Genomic DNA, 16,998 nt, shown 5'->3' with positions numbered 1-16,998 from the left:
TTGATCCCAAATGTCATGCGCTACATATCCCCCCCCAGCCATTTAGATGATGTCCAACGTCTGGTTAACAACCGGGGTAAAAATCCTACATAATAGAAAAAAAAAATAGTAGCACCTGATTTCTTATTTTGGGTGTTGGGGAAGGGAAAGAAAGGGAAACATGTTTAAACATTTGATACTAATCACAATGTCACATCAATGCTGTATGCACACCACCCAACTAACTATCTAGGCCCACCCGGACTCCTCCGATGACCTTGATAGCAGATCTCCATGAATCCTGAAAGAGAAACATAATTCAAACCGGCAATACTGTACACTATACATTCTAGAGTTTGAAGGGCAAGATTCCGGCGTTTACACAATGGAATTTCCTCCTTCAACAGAGTATGAAACATCTTCTCTAACACATTCTAATCATTAGCAAAAAGAGAAAATCTCTGCGTACTATCACTACTTTCCTGCTGACTCACGTCACCTAGTGGTCAGAGCTGCTGCAACTGCAAATTCTTTAACAAGTGAACGTTGGGCCCAAAGCCTGAAGAACTTGACATGTACTCTGTTGTAGAACCACCTATCTAACAACCCCAGAGTCTTTATGGATTACAGAAACACTGAAGAAATTAAAGACACAAAGAAACGTTTCTTCTTTCCTTTCTGGAAACTTCTCAAAACTTGACTCCAACACAGTTCACCAATAAAACCTTGGATCGGGTAGAGTCATATCTTTACCTTCAGCATCCACTGCAGTAATGAAGTAAATGACACTCTCTTTATTTGTTCGGCAAATCACGATTTTGTCACTGTAGATGTGCCGACCGTAGCTCCAGTGTAACAAACACCCTTGAAATCTTTCATAAAGCTCTGGTGAAAGGCCTTTTTTCGCAGCGGCTTTGGCCCCTTGAGGTAGTTCCAAACCTAATCTTCATACCAAGCCTCACGATTTTCCTCAATTACAGTCATAACATCCCTGGGGACATAGGGGAACTCCAACCTGTACTCAGCAGCCACCCTTTTGTGTAACAGTCTCTGTGACCTTGCAAGTTTTGGTAGCCCATGAGCATTTCCCTCTCCAGGTGGTATGCAGGAGTTTGGGGACCACTGCACCAGCACGGCAGAGCCCCTTTTCAGTGTGGACAACTTCACAGTCTTTGGGAGAGTCACACTCACCGAGACTAGGGCTACCCCGGTCCTGGAACCAGAATAGACCACACGGGTCTCGCGAACAACTCCAGAACCCCCGAACACATGACCCACACCTGCTTAAGTACCCCCTCCCAGACTACTCAGCGGGCCCGGAACTCCCGCTGATTGGCTCCGAGAGGGCCATACCCAAACATCCAACCAGGCCTGGTTCTAGCCTGTCATGTGCACCTCACTGCTCACATGACCAGGCAGAACTTCAAACATGGCCTGGCCAGACTGGTGTTAAGGCTTACCTACTCAATTAACCCTCAGTACCGTAGGGTCCTGAGTAGGGATGAGCTTCGTGTTCGAGTCGAACATACATTCGACTCGAACATTGGCTGTTCGGCGAATTCCGAACGTTATGGGCCGTTCGCGCCAAATTCGTGTGGCGCTCACGGCCCACAATGCACTGCGTCATCGCAGTGCATTGCTGGCTCCTGATTGGCCAAGCATGCACTGTGACCCCGCATGCTTGGCCAATCACAGCGCCAGCAGCGAGGAGAGCCATGATTGGCCACAGGCAGGATGCCTGTGGCCAATCATAGCTCAGGCTGTGTAGTACTTGCCCCACACTATATAAGGCCGCCAGCGCGGCGGTCTTGTGTAATGTGTTGGCGTCTGAAGCAGTTAGTGGGTGTTCTGTGTACCTTCAACACAGTATACACCGATCGTTATCGGACGATTTTCGATCTTGCTCTTCTGTAGTGGTTGTTGTCTGTGTGCTCTGACCGCAGTATACATCGCTATATTCACCTCACCTATATAGCTAGTGATCTATCTTTTATAATGCAGTCAGTAGTGTTAGGAGCTTGTGCGTGCTGTCTGCATGCTCTGTACCCTGTACACACCGCTATATCCACCTACATAGCTCTTCTCTATTTGAGCCCACTTGCCATCTGCAGGAGTTATTGGAAGTTGTGTGTGTGCCTCCAGCACAGCACAGTATACATCTGTATATATACCCCTTTATCTCTGGTGTTCTATAAAAAAGGCATCTGCAGGAGTTAGTGGGTGTTTTGTGCCTCCAGCACAATATACACCTGTATCTACCCTTTATTGCTGTTGTCTAATAGATCCATCTGCAGGGCTTAGTGGGTTTTGTGTGACTCCATTACAGTATACCCCTTTATCTCTGGTGTTCTATAATAAAGGCATCTGCAGGGCTTAGTGGGTGTTGTGTGACTCCATTACAGTATACCCCTTTATCTCTGGTGTTCTATAATAAAGGCATCTGCAGGAGTTGGTGGGTGTTTTGTGCCTCCAGCACAATATACACTACCCAACTGCTGTTTTTCCCAACTCCCTTTAGGCCATTACCATGTCTGGAAGGCCAGCAAGGAGAGGCAGACAGGCGCGAGCCGATAAAAGAGGGCAAGCAGGCTCTGTGTCTAGAGACAACAGTGCTGGTCGTGGACGCGGTGCATTGTCATCAGCACGTGGCCATGGGACATGCTTGTCCTTCTTTTCTGCAGCTGGACATGTTGAACCGCAACATGCCAATGACTTGGTAGAGTGGATGACCAAGCCCTCTTCATCCTCCTCATCCTCTCTCACCCAGTCTCAGGGAACTAGCAAAGCAGCTGCCAACGCATCATCTTCCCTCGTCTCAATGTCATCATCAGTGACTCCTTCCCTAGACCCACCACGTCCTCCTGAGGAGTCTCCTGAACTCTTTGAGCACAGTGTTGGGTACATGCTCCAGGAGGATGCCAAGTGTTTTGTAGCCTCTAATGATGACACTCAGCTAGAGGAAAGCAGTAGCGTGAATGCAGAGAGAGGGGATGCTCAAGAAGGACAGCAATCTGGCAGTCATGTTCCACAAGCTGCAGCATATTGCCAGGTTTGCTACAGCGATGAAGAGGGAGGGGATGATGAGGGCACTGACTCCACGTGGGTGCCTGGTAGGAGAGAGGAGGAGGAGAAGGAGGAGGCACATGTCCAACGAGGCAGGAGAGCCTGTGCAGGGTGCTGCCTCTGCGCGTTATTCTAAAATTTCTTTGGTGTGGGCCTTTTTTGAGACGAGTGCATCAGATCGCACCGCTGCTATTTGCAACATATGTCTCAAGCGTATCTCGCGTGGCCAAAACATCAGCCGCTTGGGCACCACATGCTTGACCAGACATATGTTGACCTGCCATGCAGCTCGTTGGCAAGCGTACCTCAAAGACCCACACCAAAGAACAAAGTGGACCTCTCCTTGCTCCTCATCAGCTTGCATCTCCAACCCCACTAGACCTTCAGTCCTCTCTGAAACCTGCTCTGAGAGGAATGAAGGTGTAGAATTAGGTGTGTCACAGCCAAGTGCTTCCGGGAACTCTGCTAGCAGTACACCCACGTCCGTTTATAGCAGGCAAATGTCCCTGCCCCAGCTGCTGGACCGGCAAAAGATGTTCACTCCCAGCCATCCACATGCCCAGCGGTTGAATGCTAGCTTGGCTAAATTGCTAGCACTTCAACTGCTGCCTTTTTAGTTGGTAGACTCGGCCCCCTTCCATGAGTTTGTACAATGTGCGGTTCCTCAGTGGCAGGTCCCCAAACGCCACTTTTTCTCACGGAAGGCGATTCCAGCTCTCTACCGGCATGTGGAAGGCAATGTCCTTGCCTCGCTGGACAGGGCGGTCAGCAGTAAGGTGCATATTACCGCTGACTCATGGTCCAGCAGGCATGGACAGGGACGTTACCTGTCTTTCACGGCCCATTGGGTCACTCTTCTGGCAGCTGGGAAGGATGCAGGACAAGGTGCAGTAATGTTGGAGGTTGTTCCGCCACCACGCCTTCAAAATGCTACTATTGGTTGTGACACACCTCTCTCCTCCACCCCCTCCTCTTCTTCTTCCTCCATGGCCTCTTCCAGTGCTCTGTCCTCAGAACCAGCGGTGCTCCGTAGGCGTTCCAGGGGCTACGCAAGTACGCAGGCGAAACGATGCCATGCCGTGCTTGCGCTGGTTTGTTTGGGGGACAGGAGCCACACTGGGGCGGATGTTTTGTCAGCTCTGCAGGGGCAGGCCGAGAGGTGGTTGACGCCACGCCAGCTTAAGCCAGGAATGGTGGTTTGCGACAATGGCACCAACCTCCTCTCCGCCCTCCAACAGGGACAACTGACCCATGTGCCCTGTGTAGCTCACGTCCTTTACCTGGTGGTGCAGCAGTTCTTGGGCAGGTACCCCGGCTTACAGGATGTCCTGAAGCAGGCCAGGAAAGTCTGTGTGCATTTCCGCCGATCATTTAATGCCTGTGCTCGGCTGGTTGAGCTCCAAAAGGAGTTGAACCTGCCCAAGAACCGCCTTATATGTGACATGCCCACCAGGTGGAACTCAACGTTGGCCATGCTGCAGTGGCTGCACACGCAGCAGAGGGCCATCAATGAGTACCTGTGCGACTACGGCACCAGGACAGGGTCAGGGGAGCTTGGTTTTTTCTCACCACGCCAGTGGGGCATGATCAGGGATGCATGCACTGTCCTGTCACCGTTTGAGGAGGCCACAAGGATGGTGAGCAGTGACAGTGCATGCATCAGTGACACTGTACCTCTTGTCCACCTCTTGGAGCATACACTGCGTGGAATAATGGACAGGGCACTTGAGGCAGAACAGAGGCAGGAAGAGGAAGACTTCCTTGCCTCTCAAGGCCCCCTTTATCCAGACAGTGTTCCTGCTGTGCCACCCATCACACAGGAAGAGGATGAGGAGGAGGAAGAGGAGGAGGAGGATGATTGTGTCAGCATGGAGGTGGAGGCTGGCACTCAGCATCAGTAGCAGCAGCATCAGTCTTGTAGGGATGATTTACAGTCCCAAGAAACACGTGGACTTGTACGTGGCTGGGAGGAGGTAGCTGTGGATCATGTTGTCCTTAGTGACCCAGAGGACTCCGGACCGAATGCCTCAGCTAACCTATGCTGCATGGCCTCCCTGATCCTGCAAAGCCTGCGGAAGGATCCTCGTATTCTTCGGACCAAGGAGAGGGACCATTACTGGCTGGCCACTCTCCTTGATCCACGGTACAAGGGTAAGGTTGCCGACCTTATCTTGCCATCGCAGAGGGAGCAGAGGATGAGACATCTCCGGGAGGCCTTGCAGAAAGGTCTGTGCAACGCGTTCCCAGAGACTGGGAGGTTACAAACTCCTGGTCCTGGACAACGTGTTGCTGAGGAATCGGTCAGAAGGAGCGGTGGAGAAGGTGGCCGTCCGACTGATGCTTTCAGACAATTTTTTAGTCCGCAGCCCCAAGGTATGATCGGTTCCAGCAACCATCGCCAGCGTCTGATTTACATGGCGCAGGAATGCCTAGGGGCAAGGTCAGACTTGGACACCTTTCCCACCGAAAATGCTCTGGCTTACTGGGTCTTGAGGATGGATCACTGGCCAGAGCTTGCACAGTATGCAATTGAGCTACTGGCCTGTCCTGCATCCAGCGTTCTTTCGGAACGCACCTTCAGTGCTGCTGGTGGCTTTGTTACCGATCACAGGGTGTGCCTGTCCACCGAATCAGTTGATCGACTCACCTTCATCAAGATAAATCAGTCTTGGATCACCCACAGCTACCAAGCACCTGAAGCTGATGTAACCGAATATTTTTTTTTGAAATATCACATCCCTTCAAGACTGCCTATGCTGATGCTGAGTGACTGTCCTGTTATGTTGATTGTCTATCCTCTTCCTCCTCCGCTGATATGTTGGAAGAACATTTCTGGCTCTGGGTGATGCCATCAGCCCAATTTTTCTGCCCCTGTTTAACCGGGGCGTTTCATTACAATTTTTGATGCAATGCTTTGCAGCAGGACTAATTCCTGCAATAAAACTAGAGTATATGGGAGAGGTTGCAGTGTGGTGGCACCAGTGCCTATGGCCCAATTTTTCTGCCCCTGTTTAACAGGGGCGTTTAATTACAATTTTTGATGCAATGCTTTGCAGCAGGGCTAATTCCTGCAATATAACAAGAGTATATGGGAGAGGTTGCAGTGTCGTGGCACCAGTGCCTAAGGCCCAATTTTTCTGCCCCTGTTTAACAGGAACATGTAATTACAATTCTTGATATAATATTTCACAGGAGGGCCCGTTCCTGTGCCCACCGAGAGTAACTGTGAGGACTAGTGTTGTGGCACCAGCACCACAACCACCAAAGGTCAATTTTTCTACCACTGTTCAACAATGGCATGTAATAACAATTCTTGATATAATCGTTCACAGCAGGGCGCTCCAGCACCCACCAAGAGTCACTTTGAGGGCTTACAATGTTGTGGCAAAACCAACACCTTGTTCCGCCATTTCTGCAGAGCATATAGGGCAGGCCCCTACTTTCAAACATCCAACTTACAAACATCTCCTACTTGCAAACGGAAGGAGACAACAGCAAGTGAGATGAAAAAAGATGGACGACAAAACAAATTATACAGGGGTGATAACCCTTCCCTATGTTTTCCAAAAAGCTCTACAATAGTTTTTTTGACTGGAGCTACACTTTAAAAATGTACCAGTTGAAAATTACAAACAGATTCAACTTAACACAACAAACCTACACAGTCCCTGTCTTGTTTGCACCGCCTGTATACTGCTGTTCTGAGTATATAGGGCCTGGGGGCCACACGCATTTCCTTTTTTTAATATGGGTACTGGGTTCCCCTTAATATGTGTACAAGACCCAAAGGGGCTGGTAATGGGCAGGGAGGGCTACCCATGCCATTTTTCTCAATGATTTTCAACCATATTGCAGGAACCAGATATAACATTAAAACCGCAAGCAGTTTTAAATGGTGTTATTTCCGTTTAATGTCATTTTGTGCAGGGACTGTTCTAAACACGGGAAACACGTGGCACTTCACAGGCATACTACAGACACCCCCCCGGCACCATATTTAAAGGAATATTTCACTTTTTTTTCACTTTAATCGTCATTAAAATCAGTGCTCCCACCAAAACGGACATTTTTAAAAACATTTTAGGCATTGACCCATGTCCCCTGGGGCAGGAGCCAGGTCCCCAAACCCTTTTTAGGACAGTATCTTGCATATTACCCGTTAAAATTAGCACTTTTAATTTCGAACGTTCGAGTCCCATAGACTTCAATGGGGTTCTAAAGTTCGTACGAATTTGGGGTCCGTTCGAAAGTTCTGGTGCGAACCGAACCGGGGGGTGTTCGGCTCATCCCTAGTCCTGAGGCAAAAACTAAATTTAAGAAAAGAGACTTTTCCCCTGCTGTTGTGTCCCGCTTTTAACTTGCGTACCAACACCAGGAGAAAAGAAAAGTAGCTACCTTAGGTTTCGGTGAACACATAGGACATTTGATTAATATCAAAAATTTTCATAATTTTTTAATTTCAAAATTTTTGATATTAATCAAATGTCCTATGTGTTCACCGAAACCTAAGGTAGCTACTTTTCTTTTCTCCTGGTGTTGGTACGCAAGTTAAAAGCGGGACACAACAGCAGGGGAAAAGTCTCTTTTCTTTCTTTTTTTCTGACTATATGTTAGCTACGGCTTCGGCCTTGTAGACTCTGAGGAGTGACATAAGGACTTATTTCTTTAAGAGGGGCCCACTGCCACTATTTGGATTTATTCGGTAGTGACAGTGGATATGGTCATGTAATGGTATAAATAAAAACGAAATTTACAATGCGTGTGACATTTTATCCCAAATGTCATCCGCTACAGATATATTTTAGATCCCATTCAAATTTAGGCGCTTTCAGCTCAAGCTTGATGCCCAGAAACGCTCAACAAGCAAAATCCAATTTATTTCAATGGTCCATGTTTTAGCATTTTGTCACCTGTAGCATTTTTTTCTGACATTTTCAGCTCAAACAGCTTCCCTGCTGATTTCTAGCATTGCTCCCCACCTTACACAGGTTTCTATTGGCAACAGCAAAAATGCCTAAATTAATAATGCCTGAAAAAAAAATGCCTATCATATATGCAAATCTGCTCACAAAAATGCTTAAAAACTCCCGGGGAAAAAAAAAATCTTGAAAAAATGCCTGAAAACGCTCAGCTCAAGTGTGAATGCAGCATCTTTGTAAGATTTTGAATGTGGGGCTCTAATGCTAATAAGAAAGACAGTGCTGCTTTTTGTACATAGTTACTTATCACTTATTCATTTCTAGGTCTACAAATATGACTCATTAATGCATTGACACTCTCTTCTATTTTTTTTTATTTTTTTGGGCCTCAGATAGTGACAGGTACAGAAGAATTTCATCAATGCATACAGGCATCAGTTCAGATGTGATGTTGTCCACCAACTGCCATTGTAATTGTGGCAGATCATGTCACTAGGATTGCTATCAAGTAGGCATATAGAGCATTATTCTTGTGACATAATAGCTGACACATTGACATCTCATTGAATACTTTGTATTAATAAGCACATTGTTGGTGTGATTATAGCGTCTGCAGCTTCCTGCTTTCCTTGTTTGTGCTACATGATACTTTATAGCGCATTTTCCACCATTGATGTTGTGCTTATTGGCCATTTTTTAGGAGTTGATTATATATTTATAGGCTTATTTTATTATGAAACCACACATTCATCAGTAGTGATGTGCCAAACTGCCCTGGGTTTGGTTTGGCAAAGGTTCACAAAACTTCAAAGAAGTTTGAATACCGAACCCTGTTCAAATCAATGGGATTTGAATCTGGCAAATTGAAAATAAGGATGGGCCAAACATCCCCCCCTCCCCCCGGTTCAGTTTGCACCGGAGCACCTCGAACAGGCAAAAAGTTCTAGCGAACATGCAAACCCTATTATAGCGTATGGGACACGAACATAAAGAATGAAGTCATAATTTTCAAGGCTTATATGCAAGTTATTGTCATAAAAAGTATATGGGGACCCAGATATTGCTCTAGAGAACATATATCAATGCAAAAAAAAAGTTTTTAGAATGATTGTTTTTAAAGGAGCAGTAATTTTACCCACTTGCCGACCAGTCACTGTATATATACGGTGGCAGGTTGGCTCTTCTGCACAAACCGATGTACTCATACATCGGTCAATGTATGTTAAACTTTGCACGTGGGTCATGCAGACTCGATGACCACTGGCAACTTGCAATTGCGGTGAGGAGAGGCAAAACTGAGATTTGCCTATGTAAACAAGGCAGATCCCATTCTGACAGGGGACAACTCTGAGATCTGCTGTTCCTAGTGATCAGGAACATCAATCTCTTTGTTGTCCCAGTGAGCCCACACAGAACACACCCAGGGACCACATATTTAACCACTTGATTGCCCCCCTAGTGTTAACCACTTCCCTGCCAGTGTCCTTTATACATGGATCAGTGCATTTTTATAGCACTGTTCAATGTAATAATATCACTGTTCCCCAAAAAGTGTCACTTGGGGTCAGATTTGTCCAGTCCCGCTGAAATCAGATCACTGCCATTACCAGTAAAAACATATAAAAAAAATTCATAAAGCTATCCCCTATTTTCAATCAATTTACGCTTATTGTGAGGGCTGGCTTAGCCCTTCCTTCTCTGGGCTGGCTGCTCAGCTGTCGGCTTATTGCCAGCTCTCATCTCTCTCCACAGTTACCAGCTGTTCCTGATCATGCTCGTTTGACCTGCCTACTTAAAGCTGTCCCGCTCACTTCACCTCTGCCTTCGCCTTGGTCACATCACAAGAAACCATCTCCTGCCATGGGAGGCCTCCCGCTGACTCCCGTCAATACCAGCCTTGATCCCCTCCCAGGCCTGGTATGGATTTTGGGGGGGGGGGGACCCCACACCATTTTTTAAAACATTTTGGTGCAGGGTTCCCCTTAACCACTTCAATACACTGGGGTCGATTCACTAAAGCAGTTCGCCATCAGTAGAGGCACATGGCGAGGTGCAATGCACATTTCCATATTTACGACATGTGCACCGGTGACAGAGCTCAAATCCACTATTTACTATTGCGTTCTCGGCGCACGGGAGAATGCAATCTGTATGCCTCTATGGACATGGCGCAATGTTAACATAAGATGGAGAAGCCAATATTATGGGGCGGCTTGCTGTGTGTTTAGTTAGGGGTGTGTCATTGTTTGGGAGAGGCACAATCTTTTTTTAGTTTGGGGTGGTATTTTTCATGTGGGGGTTCTCATTTTAAGCCTTAACAGACCCAAAGGGCCTTGTATATATCGGAGGGGCAGGCCATTTTTTTTTTTTTATGGTTAAATTTTGCAGCTGCAATGTAGATTTGTAAGTTTTCTTAATACCGTATATCTTTGGAGCAGCATTTTGGATACATGCTACAGATGCACCACTTGACAGGCAGAGTAAGCAACCCCCCCCCCCCCCCCCCCCCAAGTTACTAGCATTTAAGCAACTTTGCATTTTTAAAGGCACTTCTCCTTGTTTCTTTTTTTGGGTTGTCAAAATTGGTAACATTGATATATGTACCTCAGGGTGGGACCTGGGCCCCCATACCCATTTTAAGGCCAATAACTAGTGATGGACAAACTTCCGACGGGACGTTACGCGGACCGCGAACACGGCCGATAGTTTGCGAACCGTAACGTTCGCGGCGGGCCCCATTGACTTCAATGGGAGGCAAACTTTTCAAACCTAGATGTCAAATTTGCAGCCACAAAATAATTAATAGCTGTACAAACATAGTCCCACCACATGGCCAATGACATAACACATGTATGAGGTGAATCTGGGATCGACAACTACAAGCATTTTTTTATATGGGAAATTGTTGTGACAATTCAGGACTGTGGAGCGCATGAAGGCAATGGAGGAGAGGGAATGTCAGGGTAGGCAAAGAAGAGGGTGCAGGAGATGATCACCAGCAGCGTGACATACAGCAATGACACCTGCACTGTGATAGAGTCATCTGACAACAGCCCCGTGATAGAGAGCACTGACATCAGCAGTGTGACATAAAGCACTAACACCAGCACCGTGATATACAGCACTGACATCAGCAGCGTGACATAAAGCACTAACACCAGCACCGTGATATACAGCACTGACAGCAGCACCGTGATAGAGAGCACTGACATCAGCAGTGTGACATAAAGCACTAACATCAGCACCGTGAAATATAGCACTGACAGCAGCACCGTGATAGAGAGCACTGACATCAGCAGCGTGACATACAGCAATGACACCTGCACCATAATAGAGTCATCTGACAACAGCACCGTGATAGAGAGCACTGACATCAGCAGCGTGACGTAAATTACTAACACCAGCACCGTGATATACAGCACTGACAGCAGCACCGTGATAGAGAGTACTGACATCAGCACCGTGATATACAGCACTGACACCTGCACCGTAAGCAGCCCCAGGAGGAAGTCAGCATAGCACAGGGATGATGGGAGCCCCTCATAATGAGCATAGCACAGGGATGGTGGGAGCCCCTCATAATGAGCATAGCACATGGATGGTGGGAGCCCCTCATAATATGCACAGCAGAGGTACAGCGCCAGGAGGATGTCAGCATAGCACAGGGATGGTGGGAGGCCCTTATAATAAGCAGCCCCAGGAGGATGTCAGCATAGCACAGGGATGGTGGGAGCCCCTCATAATAAGCAGCCCCAGGAGGATTTCAGCATAGCACAGGGATGGTGGGAGCCCCTCATAATAAGCAGCCCCAGGAGGAAGTCAGCACAGCACAGGGATGGTGGGAGCCCCTCATAATAAGCAGAACCAGGAGGATGTCAGCATAGCACAGGGATGGTGGGAGCCCCTCATAATAAGCAGCCCCAGGAGGAAGTCAGCACAGCACAGGGATGGTGGGAGCCCCTCATAATGAGCATAGCACAGGGATGGTGGAAGCACCTCAAAATATGCACAGCAGAGGTACAGCCCCAGGAGAAAGTCAGCACAGTATAGGGATGGTGGGAGCCCTTCATAATATGCAAAGCAGAGGTACAGCCCCAGGAGGATCACAGCACAGGGATGGTGGGAGCCCCTCATAATAAGCAGCCCCAGTAGAAATATGACACTGCTCAACCTCTTCAAAGAGGAGGGTACAGGCATATAGTACGGTGTGCTTTTTTTGGACAAGGAAGTGAGCCAAATGAAAAAAGAAGGTCTGTGTGCTCGATTAAAAAAATCTTTATAGACATATACATGGTCTACTGGCCACATGTGTTGAATTCCTCCGAGATCCATGCCTCATTCATTTTTCATTCAGTTCAATTGCAAATTGGGCAAGCTCTGGCCAGAGGTCAAGCCTGCCCACCCAGTAGTCCAGGGGTTCATCACTCCTCAGAGCGTCCACATCGGGCGTTAACCCGATGTAGTCGGACACCTGACGGTCTAGGCGTTCCCTGATGCTGGATCCGGATGACACCTGTCTATGGGTCGGCTGAAAGAATGACCTCATATCCGAAGTCACCAACACATCTTCAAACCGGTCTCTTCTTGCAGGCGCTGTTGGATTGGTACCCGCAACTCCTTCTCTGGGAGTGGGAATTGCTCCTCTGCCAGCGCACGCAAAGGCAGAATGCAGCATTTCTTGAAGCAAGGCCTGGAAGTGCTCCATTCTGCCAGCCCTCTGTGACGGCGGTAACATTTCCGCAATTTTGTGTTTGTACCGGGGGTCTAAGTACGTTGCCACCCAGTACTGGTCCTTGACCCTTATGCTTTTTATACGGGGGTCCCTATTAAAACACTGGAGCATGAAGGCCCCCATTTGCACTAAACTGGAAGCGGTGTGGTGGCCTGGCTCCTGCTCATCGTCCAGGATAATGTCATCCTCTTCATTCTCCTCTCCCCATCCACGCACAACAGGGATCCCAGAAAGGTTTAAAGCATGCTCTTCTTGCTCCTCCTCATCCGCCCCGGCACCATCCTCCTCTGACTCCTCTTCAGACTCCTGTTGTTCACTTGTCTCAGATAAAGTAGCCCCCCCTGGGAATTCATCCAGCATTGCGACTTCCTCATCTTCCCGCTCCTGCTCCTCCACAGCTTGATCAATGACACGACGCAATGCATGCTCCATAAAGAAGGCATAAGGTACCATGTCACTGATGGCGCCATGGCTGCGACTGACCAGTTTGGTGATCTCCTCAAATGGCCGCAGAAGTCTGCATGCGTCGCGCATGAGCAGCCACTGGCGCGGTGAAAAAAAAACCCAGCTCCCCAGAACCTGTTCTGCTGCAGAGTTCATACAGGTAGACGTTAACTGCACGTTTCTGCTGGAGCAGCCTATCAAGCATATAGAAGGTTGAGTTCCATCACGTCAGGCAATCGCAAATAAGACGTCTGACCGGCAGATTGTGTCGCCGCTGAATGTCAGCAAGGCGAGCCATGGCCGTGTAAGATCTTCTGAAATGGGCCGAGATTTTCCTTGCCTGCCGCAAGATGTCCTGGACCCCAGGGTATTTGACAACGAATCGCTGCACGACCAAGTTTAAGACGTGTGCCATGCATGGCACGTGCATGATTTTGCCCTGTTTCAATGCGCTAAGCAGATTGGCACCGTTGTCACACACCACTTTACCAACTGTCAAATTGAGCGGTGTTAGCCACTGATCTGCCTGTGAACGCAAAGCTGAAAGGAGTGCCGGGCCAGTGTCGCTCTTGGCTTCCAGGCACAACAGACGCAGCACGGCATGGCAACGTCTCACCTGGCATGTCGAATAGGTTCTGGGGAGCTTGGGCGGCGCAGCGGAAGAGACGCTAGCAGCGGAAAAGGAGGAGTCAGCCAAGGAGGAGAAGGAGGAGGATGGAGTAGGAGGAGGAGGAGAAGAGTCAGGCCTGCATGCAATCCGTGGCGGTAAAACCAAATCTACACGGGTGCCACGGGTTACTTGCTTGACGGCCGTCAGAAGGTTCACCCAGTGGGCAGTAAAAGTGATATACCTTCCCTGCTCGTGTTTGCTAGACCACGTGTCTGTGGTCAGATGTATCTTGGCACTGACACTGTGTGCCAGAGATACATTCACTTGCCGCTGAACATGGCCATATAGCTCTGGGATGCCCTTCTCTGAGAAATACTTCCTTCCTGGGAAGTTCCATTGTGATGTTCCAATGGCCACAAATTTTGCGAAAGGCCTCCGAGTCCACCAGTTTATATGGCAGTAGTTGGCGGGCTATGAGTTCTGACAAGCCAGCTGTCAACCGTTGGGCAAGAGGGTTATCCGGCGTCATAATTTTTTTACGCTCGAACATTAGGCCCACGGAAGCCTGCCTTTTTGCAGAAAAACGTGAGCTTGGCGTGATGGAAGGTGGAGGACAATTGTGAGGAGAGAGGAGAAGGAGAAGTAGAAGATGAGGCTGGACGGTGAGAGTCTGGAGTGTGGCTTTGTGTGTTCCGTTGCTCCCACTGGGCTCGGTGATGGCTGCTCATGTGCCTTCTTAAGGCGGTTATCCCTGGGTGAGTGTTGAGCTTACCGCGACTAATGCGTTGACTGCAAAGATTGCAGATGGCAACGCTATTGTCAGCAGCGGACACGTTAAAAAAAAAAGCCCACACTGCGGAGCCATGTGCCGGTGTCCTGGGAGCGCCAGATGTGACCGTACATGGTCGATGACTCGCTCCTGATACATTTGCAGTCTGCTTTGTCCCTCCTGTGCAATGTAAGTTATTCCTGCTTCTCCTCCCTATCTGCTGGTCCATATCTCCCTCTGAACTCCCCTCCTCTTCCTCTCTTGTGGGCACCCACGTGACATCACTAGACACGTCATCATCGACGTCACCTTCCCCATCGCTATAAGTAGAGATCTCGGAGTAGGCAGCAACACCGGGGACCAACCTCCTCCTTGGTCTGATCTGGGTACTGTTGTCAGACTGCTGATTAGCGGTTGTTGCTACCTCCTCTTCCTGATCCAATACCAATAGTGGCTGTGCATCAGAAATGTCTTGATATGGATCGGAAAATAATTCCTGTGACTCAAGCGGAAGGTATGTGGTGGTGGTGGTGTTGTTGGTGGTAGTGTCTTTGGGGGTGCACATAGCAGAGAATGAAGAAGAGGGTGTAGATCGAGAGGGTGAGGAGGGTGCAGAAGAGTAAGGCTGAGTGAGCCACTCAACCAAGTCTGGTGCGTCCTTTAAAGTAATTGAACGCACCTTCTGCAACTTCCCACTTTGGCTCAAGCCTGTTGCTCCTGCCCTACCCCTACCACCCCTGCGGAAGGGCCTGCCTCTTCCTCTGCCTGTCATTTTTTAAATGACCCAGTGACAAACTCTCAGTCCCTATACCGATGAAGGACTGCTGCAGTATAGGGCAGCGGTCAGCAGTAGTGCACCTCAACCCTATGTATTGTGGACCTATACTAGTCCACTCAACCCTATGTACTATAGCACCCTACACCAGGTTTTTACCAGTCCTTATAAGGACCTTTGTGGAACAAGTAGGTTGTGTGTGACTGATTAGCAGACTGCAGCAGAAGGGCAGCAGTCAAGTATAATATTCTTTCTATATTTGGAAGAAAGAATATTATACGTGTGCAAGCCTATTACCATACCACTGATACCAGTCCTGAAAAGAACCTTTGTGGACCTAATATAGTAACAGCTACTGATTAAACTGACCCTCACTGCCTCACACACAGCTTCCTGCCTGTCCCTATATAAACTGACAAAACAGAGGCTACTGGAACAATAACTGGAATAGCACTTTTGTGGACCTGATAGTAACAGCTAATGACTAAACTGACTGTCCCTGCAGCACACACCGTCCTGTCCCTTTCTCTAAACTGACAAAAGACACTCAGGCTGCTGCAACAATCAGTAGCACAGCAAACCTATATCCTGAACTACACCTAACACCTATACCAGTCCTGAAAAGAACTTTTGTGTACCAAATAGCTAGCGATTTGGGTCACTGCAATCTCTCCCTGCTCCACACAGCAACCTCTCCCTATAGTGACAGAAGAAAGAATGTAAAATGGCCGCCGGATTGGGTCTATTTATAAGTTAGGGGGAATGTCCAAGTGTCCATGTGCTGTAATGTCTCAATTGACTGTCCTGTACCCCATGATGGATGTGTCATCATAGGTCAAAGTTCTTTTACACAGTAAACACGGAAGTCCGCCGGGCGAACGGCGCCAATAGTCCGCTGATGGGGCGGACCGCGAACCGGCCGAAATTTAGCCATGAAAAGACCGCCGGGCGAACCGTTCGGCCATCCCTACCAATAACTAAAATATAAGCCAGCCAAGTGGGGACTAGTAAAATTAACAGGTCCATTTCCATAGACTGCAATGTATTTGTTGTATAACTTTTGACCATGTTAGGCTGTTTGTTTGCTCCCCGCATGCTGGACGATGTGCTTCATTTTGGACAGGGAGTGGCTTATTTTGTGATCTGTGTGTCAAGAGAGTACATTTGGGCTTCCTTATATAGTTTGTAACACATGTATTTTCTGTTTGTATTTTGTTTGTTATGTCTTTGCAAAACAGTGCTTTAGAGCAAGTATGTTTTACTTTTGTTTGTATTTATTTTTTGGTAGGATATTTTTCCCTGAAATATTTTTAATGTTGTCAATGTGTGTCGTTTGTAAGTTGTTTGCTTCACTTTGATTTAATTGTCTGTGCTGCATTAGTTTGCAAAATCTTCCTCAAGATGTTGTGACTAATGTTTAAATCCTTAGGAAACTGTCAGTTTGTGGGCGCAGTCCTTTTAACTCCTATTAATTTCCTCTGCAAAATGGTCAGACCTCAAAACCATATTCTGCTAGTGTCTCATATTCATGTGTTTTTTGCTTTCCTTGCGCTTTTCCAATTCCTGCTTTGTTGACCAATAAAATTTGTAGCAAATGTTTATGTTTTATGTATTTTGTTAATTATTTGTTTTGCAGATGCATGCTCAATCCAAGTAATGCATTTTACACTCCCTCCTAAACAATTTTCATGGAACAGATTGCCCAGC

The sequence above is a fragment of the Lithobates pipiens genome, unplaced genomic scaffold (genome assembly GCF_037356315.1).
Source record: "Lithobates pipiens isolate NorthernLeopardFrog02 unplaced genomic scaffold, aLitPip1_a1.2 Scaffold_19, whole genome shotgun sequence".
Taxonomy (NCBI): domain Eukaryota; kingdom Metazoa; phylum Chordata; class Amphibia; order Anura; family Ranidae; genus Lithobates; species Lithobates pipiens.
The sequence above is the reverse complement of the archived record's forward strand: the minus strand, read 5'-3'. Positions refer to the sequence as shown.